This window comes from Meleagris gallopavo, chromosome 1 (genome assembly GCF_905368555.1).
Source record: "Meleagris gallopavo chromosome 1, MGAL_WU_HG_1.1, whole genome shotgun sequence".
NCBI lineage: Eukaryota > Metazoa > Chordata > Aves > Galliformes > Phasianidae > Meleagris > Meleagris gallopavo.
Genome location: NC_139404.1, coordinates 91,000,438 through 91,011,204, shown reverse-complemented (window position 1 = coordinate 91,011,204; position 10,767 = coordinate 91,000,438). Strand labels below are relative to the sequence as shown.

General features: G+C 44.8%; 1 protein-coding gene across 9 annotated transcripts in view; it reads right to left on the bottom strand.

The window, feature by feature from the left end:
* Positions 1-10,767, bottom strand: part of LOC146545512 (uncharacterized) — a 45,269-nt gene that overhangs the window by 251 nt on the left and 34,251 nt on the right. For all 9 annotated transcript variants that reach the window (XM_085240678.1, XM_085240666.1, XM_085240702.1 and 6 more), the window contains one exon: positions 2,789-2,871. The gene's annotated coding sequence lies outside the window, so the exon portion shown is untranslated. The remainder of the gene's footprint in view (positions 1-2,788; positions 2,872-10,767) is intronic.

The following is a 10,767-nucleotide window of genomic DNA, read 5'->3' as shown; positions in this document are numbered from 1 at the left end:
TTTCCAAGCAGATGTCTCTGATGCGAAGCAGTAAATGGCAGTCCTTCCCCGTTACTGAGAAGACGCAGGAGAAGAGCTTTCAGATGGCTCAGCACAGCTGTCTGTGTATTTCAAACAGAGGCAGCCCTGGTTGGCCGTTCAGTTTACAGGCAGCGAGGCCAGCTTCCCCTCATCCAAAGCATACGGCTCTGGACACAATAAAGCAGGGAAGCTTCTCATACCTGCATGCTTTGATTCCATCTCTGCGCTCAGCATGAAGACACCTCAGAGCAAGTCAGCAGGAAGCCAAAATTACAAATCCCCAACATGACTTGGCTATCTAGAAATCCCCCGTGAATGGCCGTAATCTGATATTTCTTAAGAACATAAACTCTGCTCAAATCTTTTCTGTCTCCTTGGTCCAATATAACTAGACATATGTTCAGTGATGTGTGCTAGGAGTTGCACAGAGGGAGGAAAATAAAATAAAATGCCTTCCTGTCCACCTGTAAGCAACCAGCTATGCCGTGATTACTCTGTAAATACCAGAGAAGTTAGTTAGTCATTATTTCCTACTAGAAAGGCCAAAAGATCACTAGAGAGCAGTCCCTCTAAAAATTTGCTCAGCAACACGGAGACACCAATACACAAACAACAAGAAGGAGCACACAACAAAATAAGCATTTCTTCAGCTTATTACCAATTAAACACTCATGATGCAAGCAACACAGCACACAAAACTGATTCTGAAGGAGGAAACTATTGAACATTATGGTGTACATCCTTTGGGCTAAATTATTTTGGAGCAAATTTCTGTCTTGTTTATGTTTCAACAGAATCTCTTCTCCTCATCTCATCTACTCAGATGCAAATCCACTTAATTTAGAATCTAACCAAGATTTATTGTTAATGTATTAAGCATTGCTAGTTAAATATTATTCAAATGTAAATATTCCTGGTATTCCTTCCCAGCACCGAAGAAGCAGTTTCTTTCTGTATGTATCAGATGAAACAAAGTAAGTCTCATCAGAAAGGCAGTATGCTGAATATGTATTATGGAGAAACTACCACTTGAATTGTATTTAAAAAGCAAAAAATTGGCTTGCTTGTATGTTGACATGAGAGGACTAAGAAATTCTGGTACTGTATGACCACCTTTAGCCAACGAATGTTATCAGAAACTTGTGTTATTGAGTTCTGCAGTTCCCCAAATGATCTTGCTGTGAGGTTGTGCCATTACAATTCTTAGTGATTTTGCATTGCTGTATTTTAACAGGGCAGCTCTCTCCACTGCGATCCTTCCATGAGGAACATCACCTCCAAAAATTCTCCTCTTTGCTGTATACCTCCTTCACGAAGAGAAGGAATTAACCTGCTCCATAGTCTTACCTCTGCTGTGCTGCACATCCCATTAACACAGGGCATGTTTCTGCAGTAACGGTCTCATTTGTCCTGCCTCTTACTAGGCACAATCAGATGAACTCCAGCCTGAGCTGCACACTCCACAAGATCCACGTGCCCCTCTGGGGCTTTAAACTGGTTAGCCCATTGATTCTGAGAACAATGTTGTGTTACTCTATTACTGTTGTTACCACTATCATGCTGTAATTGGAGCTGCGGCAATATGTACACACTGAAGACAAAAGAAAACATCTTCCTAAGTAACTAAATGGTACCAGCTTTCCATACAGATTCTACTACAAGCTGCTACTACAATTGTTTTGAAAACAAACCTGTAGCATTATCAACAGCACCTAATTCTGCTTTTCAGAAGAGATTTATGCATCAGTAGAAGTTAGTGATTCTAGAGAAGGTGAAGGTGTGACTGAAAATACAGTGAAGTTCATGTTTAAAAAAAACAACAGCTTTAAAATGAGCTGAGCTCAATCTAAAAGAAGCATACGGGTGACTGAGTGATGGACTTTAGGTATTCTAGTTGCTTCTTCCTCTGCTTTTCTTCCACTTTCGATATTTTTGCATTATGATGTTACCTTTTACTGCAAGATCAAAATTATCTCCGATTCCCAGTGCAATAGAAAAACACTGAAGATCAGAATCATGACCACGCTGCCTGTACAAGATTTCTGACATCACCAAACTTACAAGTGCTTCACAGGGGAAATTAAAAACCTCCTTTTGCTTTAACCCTGCATTTTATATTATATACATATCCCCCATCTACCAGAATGGTACACTGTACACTGGGAACATGCCATCTTTTATAATGTGAAATTGAATGCCTCATGATTTTTCTAAATGTACTTCTAACATATGTCTGTCTGGAAAACTAGGGCCCAGTAATGGAAAATCTCTAGAGAAATTCATTTTTACAGCTGGATTCTGCCTGGTCTAGTACAGCCCTTATCACTGCTTTAAAATTAAAGGTAGGGTCACAGATGGTGAATGGTAAAGCAACTTTTCAAAGTATTTTGGCAAGCTGCATCTGAGGCTGTATTTTCAGGATTGCTTGAAGGCATGCCAGGGTGGTTCGACTATCTGCTCATTCTCACCTCTCCCCTGACCAGATCAGGGGAATATCTGAAAGGGAATCGACCCAAGGCAAACAGGAGAAATCTCCTTTCAGCTGGATCAGTCTCCCCTGATCTGGTTGATGATGCAACAACAACAGTGCCACTGCAAGCTCAAAGGAGGAGGTGAGAACAGGTGAAAAGTAGCCTCACCCAACTTGGAGGCAGCTCGCACTATGGATGGCTTAAAACGACTTCAAACATCAATTTCGGAGACAAAAGAGATGTACCCATGTTTGTGGAAACATTGAAGGCCCTCCCCTTTCCCTCAAGTAGCTTACCAAGACCCCTGGCGTCACGACACAGCAGTACTCATTGTGGAGGCCATGAGGTGCAAACCACTCCTCTCACAAGCAATGATCACCTGAAAACAAGGAGAGAGGCAGAGTTTCAGCAACAAGAACACACAGCCCAGCCAGCTGCCACCCCCTCCTTCCCTGCACCTAGCCCCAGAAGCAGAGGAGTCAAAACTTGCTCTCAATCACTGATGGGGAGAGCCTTTGCCTAGGCTGGCAACATTCATCAGAAGCAAAAACGCCATCGTCAGACTAGAACCATCTGAAGAAGTCTGCTGCAAAAAGATGTGCAGAGGGGAGGTAGCTCAGACCTGCTTCAACACTCCCACATTTAAGCTTGCTGGATTCCCATGAGCTCATCTGTGCTCCGAGAAGCTGGCACAAGGCTCACATGAGCAACTTCCCTTTTCTCTGCATCCATTGCTCTTCAAAGGCTTACTTTCCCCTCACTGTGAGTCCAGCCAAACCCCTATGCTTGATACAAAACTCCTCCACATCCACACCAGCCATAAATGAAAACACGAAGCATCAGGTAAAGCCAGCTAACGGCTCCATCACATCTCGGGGAGAACCAGGCAGGTTTTAGAAGGAAGACGCACAACCTGCTGTTCTACCAGCCCTTATTTCATGTCACTGTGCTATGCCCCGGGGAGAAGGGAACTCACATGAAGACCTTTCTGCGTAAGACAGCCCTAAAGTTTGCTCGTGAGAAGTGCAGAAAGGACCCTTTGCATTACGGCTGTAGGTCAAAGGAGTTCATAGGCTAAGAATAGATGAGCCACACTTTCAGTACTGGAGACAACCCCGCAACAGTAATGCCCAGTCACATCTCAAAGAAAACACAAGTGCCTGAAAACATTGTGAGGAGCAGCTCAATAGTAAATTTGAGGTCAGTAAAGAAAGAGCAGCTAGCTGCCTGCCAGCTTCTTCTCCTTCACCCTCTCTGAAAACCAGAGAGGCTGCAGGAGCAGTATGAATCCAGACGGCATCCAAACTGTCAGAGCCAACGCAGTCCCTCTGTGCACCCCGTGCTTACAGCAGCAGACAGCCTTGCATTACTGTGACTGCACACCAAAAGAGCTACCAGGGTTTTTTCTGTGCTGCCTCAGTCTGTTCTGCTGACCAGATCCCTCCAGCGGGAGCACAGGAGCTGCTGCGAGGCTGTTAGTTACGCACTGTGAAACACTCTGCGTGCCCTCTTCCCTCCGACGTTCTCCAACTGTTATCTACTGCAGCTTCACCTTAATAATGAGGCAATGCCTTGCCATGTAATACACTTCAACAAAACCAAACTACAAAGCTGGGCCCAAACAATGGAGCTACATTCTCCACTCAATCCAGCCAAATCAAACAATGAAATCATCAACGTGATAGACCATCCTTATCTAGCTAAGTCACACCTGCAGACAGAAACTGAAACAAATACCTATTGCAACAAGCTGCTTCATCCAGCAAAATGTACAACAGCAGCACAATGATCCCTGACTCCAATTACCTGCTCCTATCGCTTCTTCCCTTTCCCCACCCAAGACAACAATGCTGGCAGTGCCATGTCAGTGCCTATACTGACACACTGCTGTCACCACAGCAACAAATTCACCCTTTCCCTTAAAAGAGAAAGCACAAACACCAGCACGCATCACGATGGACAGAATCTATCAGAAGAAATGGCTGGAGCTCTGTTGCTTGAAACATTCAAGTTCAACTTGGCAAGGCACCAGAGAAAGCCTTACAAAAGTGAGCACCATGAGAGGAACAAACGTGAGCCATCTTTCAGGTGACCCAGGCCAGCTTATTGCAAGGTAACGCCACAGTCTAGTTTACTTCCCTTTGCTGCTCACCAGCACAGTCTTAGCCCACGGCCAGTGTAAGACAGCTTGCTTCTCAGCAATAAGGTGAGAGCATGCACACAAGCAGCCACTACTGAGTAACTAATAAGACATAGATACTCATCTTACCTAACAGTAACTTACTCATGAACCATCTTCTGTGAACTAACCACCATATTACTGCGATGCAAACAGAAGCTAAAAGAAGAAAAAACAAACCACACAAACTAGTTTACTCCCCCTTTATGCCCTCAAACTGCAGAAGAGGGCTTGCACTGCTTGACAGCAACAAGTGGCCAGGTACTTGGAGGTGTACAGCACTGTGGCTGCTTCAGCAGGATCAGCTGTAGCTATCGCTGATGCACTTCAGTCTTTTCTCCCTCTTTGAGGAGGAGAATGTGGAGATGAAATAAAAGGCATACCAAGTAGATAAAAGTATCAAACTTATGGCCTTACTGTGACACGAAGCATTAAAGGCAAGAAACCTTTTAGCGTACAAGAAAGAGTGCAGCTCTTTTTTTCCCCACACAGCCTTTCTGAGGCTGTCAATCTGTGCTGGACCAAGGGTGGCAAGAGCCCAAAACCAGCATGGAAAAAGAAAAAGGCTAGAAGCCTGCTGCTATTGAAAACAAGCGATGACTTTGAATGCAAGCTGAGCCAGCACCCTGAATTGTAACTGGGGTAGTGAAGTAGGAAAGAGATGAGAGAGCAGCTGGAGTTAAGAGACTGCTCTGCAAAGAGCTGTAGCCTCGGGAGGGACCGAGAGCAGTGGCATCAGCAGCAGTCTGAGCTGCTACCACCAGGAAGAAACGTGTGCATCCACCACTGGGCTCCCCATGTGACTGGAGCGATGGGTTAAGGCAATGAATGAACGCACACGCTCCTTTCGCACAGTTTGGCTGGGAAGTGCACATCCTATTTCCCCCACCCTCATTTAACCACTTAAGTGCGACAACATCTACGCTGGCAAAAGGTGAGCCCAGATTTACTGCTGGTTTTCAAACACACATACACCTTAACAGTTGGTTAACACCTGCCTTTCCTGCACGCTTGCAACTGAACTGCACGTGTTACTTTTTTTTAATAAGCTGCTGTTTAACAGAGTATTTGATTACACACCTCACTGATAAGAGTGCAACTAGGAAACAAGGAGGACGCAGGAAGTGTTATTCAATGCTTTTATTCAGCTGTCACACTCCTTAAAGATCATGTGTAAGCAAACAGCCCAGTCGACATGAGTATTCCAACACCGCACACATCTCCCCATGACAACTGAGGAGGTGGGGACACAGAACACCCTTCATACTTCAAACCAGTCCATACTTCTAGATATAGCCCCTAGCAGGGAATTTTAACTACACTTGAAATCGCTCCTGTCTCTCAGCAAAAGCTGTTCTCACCCTTTCCCAGGACAAAGCACACACCTGTAATACAACCAGTACTGGACCCAGATGCATTCTTGTCAAAGATAGGCTTGTCAAAACACTGCCCTACCTTCAGTAGGCCAAGCACGTGCTGCAGCCAAGGAAATAACTTCTATCAGTCTAAGAATATCCAAGTCTATCCCTTCCAGCCACCATTTGCACTTGTAATCCAGCTGAAAACTAACTCTACAAAAGATTAGATTAATTTTCAGCAGACAACCTTCCTGCTTCAGCCAACCAGGTGGCCACACGCTCACTGGTGTTGGCACGAAGCAGGCAGGCACAGATAGGCTTCAGCTGGTTGTTCAAACGCTCGTACATTGTTCCCCTGCCTATTTCTTCTGCACTTCTTCTTAAGTGAGAGCAGAAAATACACCGGGTACCCAACAAAGCACCAGGGCTAGAGACACATGACCAACACACGTCAGCTGGACATATTACAATTCTGCTTGTCCAAGTAAGTAATCAGGAGATGGCAAGCTATTGTCACACCCTCTCCATAGCACTGTTTGCAAACCTCATTCTCTAAACAACCAGCATCGTAACTCAGTAGACTTTCAGATGATACACTCATATGTTCCTTCTGCCAGAATTGCAGAGGCTATTTGCACCAGGAGCACCTCAGGTGGCCCATGAGTCATATTCCACCCCAAACCAGCTGCTGATCTGGGAAAGCTAGCAAGTTCTATCACTACCTGGGGTAAGCTACAAATTCAATTGACTCACAAATTATTTCATAAAGATGGCATAGCACGGAGCTGTGTCAGGGGAGGGGTAGCTGGGGATTAGGGACAGGTTCTGCACTAGAGGGTGGTGGGCATGGCACAGGCTGCCCAGGGCAGTGGGCACGGCCACGAGTGCTGGAGTTCAGGGAGTGCTTTGGCACAGCTCTCAGACACAGGGTTTGGATGGTGATCAGTGGTCCTGTGCAGAGCTGGGAGTTGGATTCAGTGTTCCTTATGGGTCCTTTCCAACTCAGGATAGTCAGTGATTCTACGAAGATCAAAAGCCAACTTGTTAATACTAAGCTGACTGAACAGCAACTCACAGCCAGACACCAGTTTCCAGATGCATCCTAACCTACCCTAAAACAGTATGGACTTTGCCATGTTTATGTCTTGGCAATAAAAGTGATGACACACCTAAGGTCCTTCCAAGAACTTCTTATGCACGAGTCAGAGAAGCCTTCACAGCACTGCCACTTTGCTGACAGTCTTTCACAAAAGCAACTGTCAATCAAAAAAAGAATCCAAATCCTGTCACCTAAATTCATTTCCCTACATGAATACAGGACAAGGCTCACTACAACTTCCAGAAGAGGCTGATGAAATAACTTTCGTTGTACACACGTACTGTGAATCCACCACTCCATTAACCTCTAAATCACGGGCAGATTACTGCTCAGAACTAACTCCATGCCTTGAAGCACAGAGAAAAGGTCTGAGCAAAGATAGGCGGCACACACAAAAATCAATACTTGATGATCTACAAGCATATTTTCATGGAAAAAAAAAAAAAAGAAAGAAAGGAGACTATGTCACTACAAGAAAGTAAGTCCCTTTGAGTAGCTCAGATTAATGTAAGATTTCACAGCCATGCTACAAACCCTCCTGAAACTATAAGAAAAAAGCACACCATGCAATGTGATGTGTGGTCATCCTAAGTGCCATTCCACTGGATCTAGCTCTGCCTACACATTCACACACCTTGGTTAAGATAACACAGGTACTTTCTTCCACACTTCCCCCCTCCCCTTATTTCTACCACCACACGGATGTTTTCCAAAGAACCAGTCTCCCCCAGATCCACTCAAAATAAGTAGAGACAGCCACAGAAAGTTCTACCTCCCATTCTCCTGTCTTAAAAAAGCACAGTCAAAACCACCACTGACAAAGCAACCCAAGTTTCAGAGAACAGAGTTTTATGATATTCCTAATGCAACAGCCCACTGACTGTTCTCTTCCTTCTGACAAGCACAAGGATAACAGCAGCTCTGATGTAAAGGCTGTTTAAGTACTTATTCACTCTGAGTATTTACAGAAACTACTCTAAAACAATCTTTTGCAGTGGGCAAGTGGTCCAGTAAACCATAAAAGCTGTCCATAATATGTCCATTAAACTTTCGGTGCTGTAAAAACACTTCATTGTGCTATTAAGACAAGGAGGATGATCACCTTTCACAGATAGTTTCTGATTTCATACAGCTCTTTCCACAACTCCCTCCACAAAGTAACAGGGGAGACGGATATTAATGGACACTGGTGAGCAGATTCAAGCTGTCCACAGACATCTGGAGTTCCCTGCAATCTCTGACGCAGTTCCACAACACACCAAAGCTACAACTACCTGCTTCTGTACAACTATGGTGCAAACAATTCCCGTTGTTAACACCATGGCTTCACCAACTTTGCAGCTACAGGTTGGCAGGGATGCCACCAGGGTGCTTGGTGCACTGTGGCCATAATATGCTGCAGCATCCCGCTAGCACCAGCCTCAGCATCCCGAGCATAGCTGCCAGAGCGATACCAGCTCTACTTACACCAACAAAGCTGTTTCTGTACTCATACATTACAGCTGGAGTTTTAAGCACTTTACGTGGAATGTCACTTACCTGAGCAGCAGCCTGTCTGCTCTGGAGTTCCTACTATTGTTAACACTGACAAAGATCAAAAGCTTTTAGCAATCAGAGATTTCTCAAGAAATGCTTTAACAATATTTCCAAAATGTATGACAGGCTTCTGCAGCTTTCTACATCATGTTAGCAGTTAACAGACCTAGCATCAGTCAACACTACGTGGTGGAGTCCGGTGGATAATGCCAGAGATGTCCACAGGCTGCCTTCATAGCTTTGCCTCCTGTCAAAATCTGTTTGGGGCAAAAAAGATAACAGGATTGCAGCCAGAGGCAATCTCCCCTACTCCCCTGAGTTTATTTTTTCTAAAACATAAACGGTGACATCAGCATGAACAACAACCACAGGTAAAAAAAACAAAAAACAAAACACCTGTACAAAGCTTTCCAGAAGCCCATTCTTCACAAACTAACCCATGGAAAGAGTAAGGATGAAAAATAATAATAATAATAATAATAATGAAAACAATGGATAGGAATACAGGACTGAAGAGACATTGAGTTTGTTCTTCAATACGTAGTAACACCACAATGTTTAAGCAGAAACCTTGGAAGAAATAAGTTACGTATCAGCTCAGAATGGAGGAGAGAAAAAAAAAAAAAAAGCAAGTGCTTCTTCGTTTCATTTTGGCATCCCCTCGCCAAGCTTCTAGAATGAAAGGTATGAAACAGTCCTCAGGCATAACACCTCAGGCTGCAATCTTGTCAGTTTTCATAAGCTAAACTGAGGCTGGGCTGGGTCAGCACAGGACAGACCTCCTCCAAAGAGGACCGTAGCTACTGGGTGTGCTGGGTGGGGACACCATACCCCAGGTCTGGCAGGAGTGCTGGGGGAAACCCACATACCTTCCTTCATCTAACCTTGGCTGACCAGTGACCCGGCCTCCCACTCATCCCACACGAGCAGTGTCTCAAGGCTCCCCTAAGCATCACTGCCCTCCAGCATCAGTTTTCTTTCACAGCCACACCGCCAGCTGCTCTCTCACCTGCACAAGCCCTCCCGCAGCCTTCTAACACGAGGCAGGTTGGCAGGGTGAAGCACACACAACCACAGCGGGTTACTGAGGCTGTGCTGAACCTTTCCTTTCTCCGCTTTTAGACCCACGTTGGGCACATTACACACATCACTATCTCTAGTGACCCAGCATGGTGCTTCCGCGTGCTGCTTTCCTAGCTGTTAAACGTCAGCTCGTCAGCACAGCAATGATTCTTCTGAGGAGGAAGGCACTTCAAAGAAAGTCTACAAGCAAAGACAGCGTGCACACCATGCTCCAGGAGGCTACATGATCGTATCAAAGCTGCCGGGATGAAAAACTGACATTTGTTAAATAACAGGAGGTCACCTAGAAGATCTCAAAACGCCACATGTAAAAATTTTATTTTGACAAGAAATTAAGAAACTCTACAATCAGGCCTATTATCTAATCTATTGCCTTGTTGTGATCTTATAAAAGCACAAAGTGCGTGCAATTCCAACCGCTGCAGAATCCTCCCTCATTCGACCAACATGTGCACATTTAATACTCTCCTAAATAGCCACGCGTGTACAGCAAAGCCCAAAGAACTTCAAAGTATTTACAGTGCTGTATAAACAGAGTGCTATTCTCAAAGCCTTGCAACTGTCAAATCAAAGCTACCTTTCACAAGAACATTCAGAAGCATTTCTCCTGGATGGTGGCTATTTGCCTGACAGTTTCAACTTTCAATCCCCAACCACAAGAAGGTTAAGGGCTTTTTTTTTTTTTTTTTTTTTTTTTTTTTTTTTTGAGGCAGAAGAGAGCGTTTTCTTGCTAACAAGCTGTCAAGCCATCTCAGCCTGAAGTTCTTTACTCCCTTCTCATTCATGCACATAAAATGCTGCAGAAAATTTCAATTCTGCTCGCACGGGCTCTGAGAAGAGCTCCTCCACACCGAGGATGGCCTCAACTCTACTGCAGCTGCTCCAACTGCAGAAGCTGCAGCTGCCCTGCTTTGACAGGCTACAGCTTACATTACACCACAAATACACCTCTAATCAATCCCCAAACAAAACCAGATCAGTGCGTAGATAAACCACTGCAATTTCGCAGGCAAAGAAACG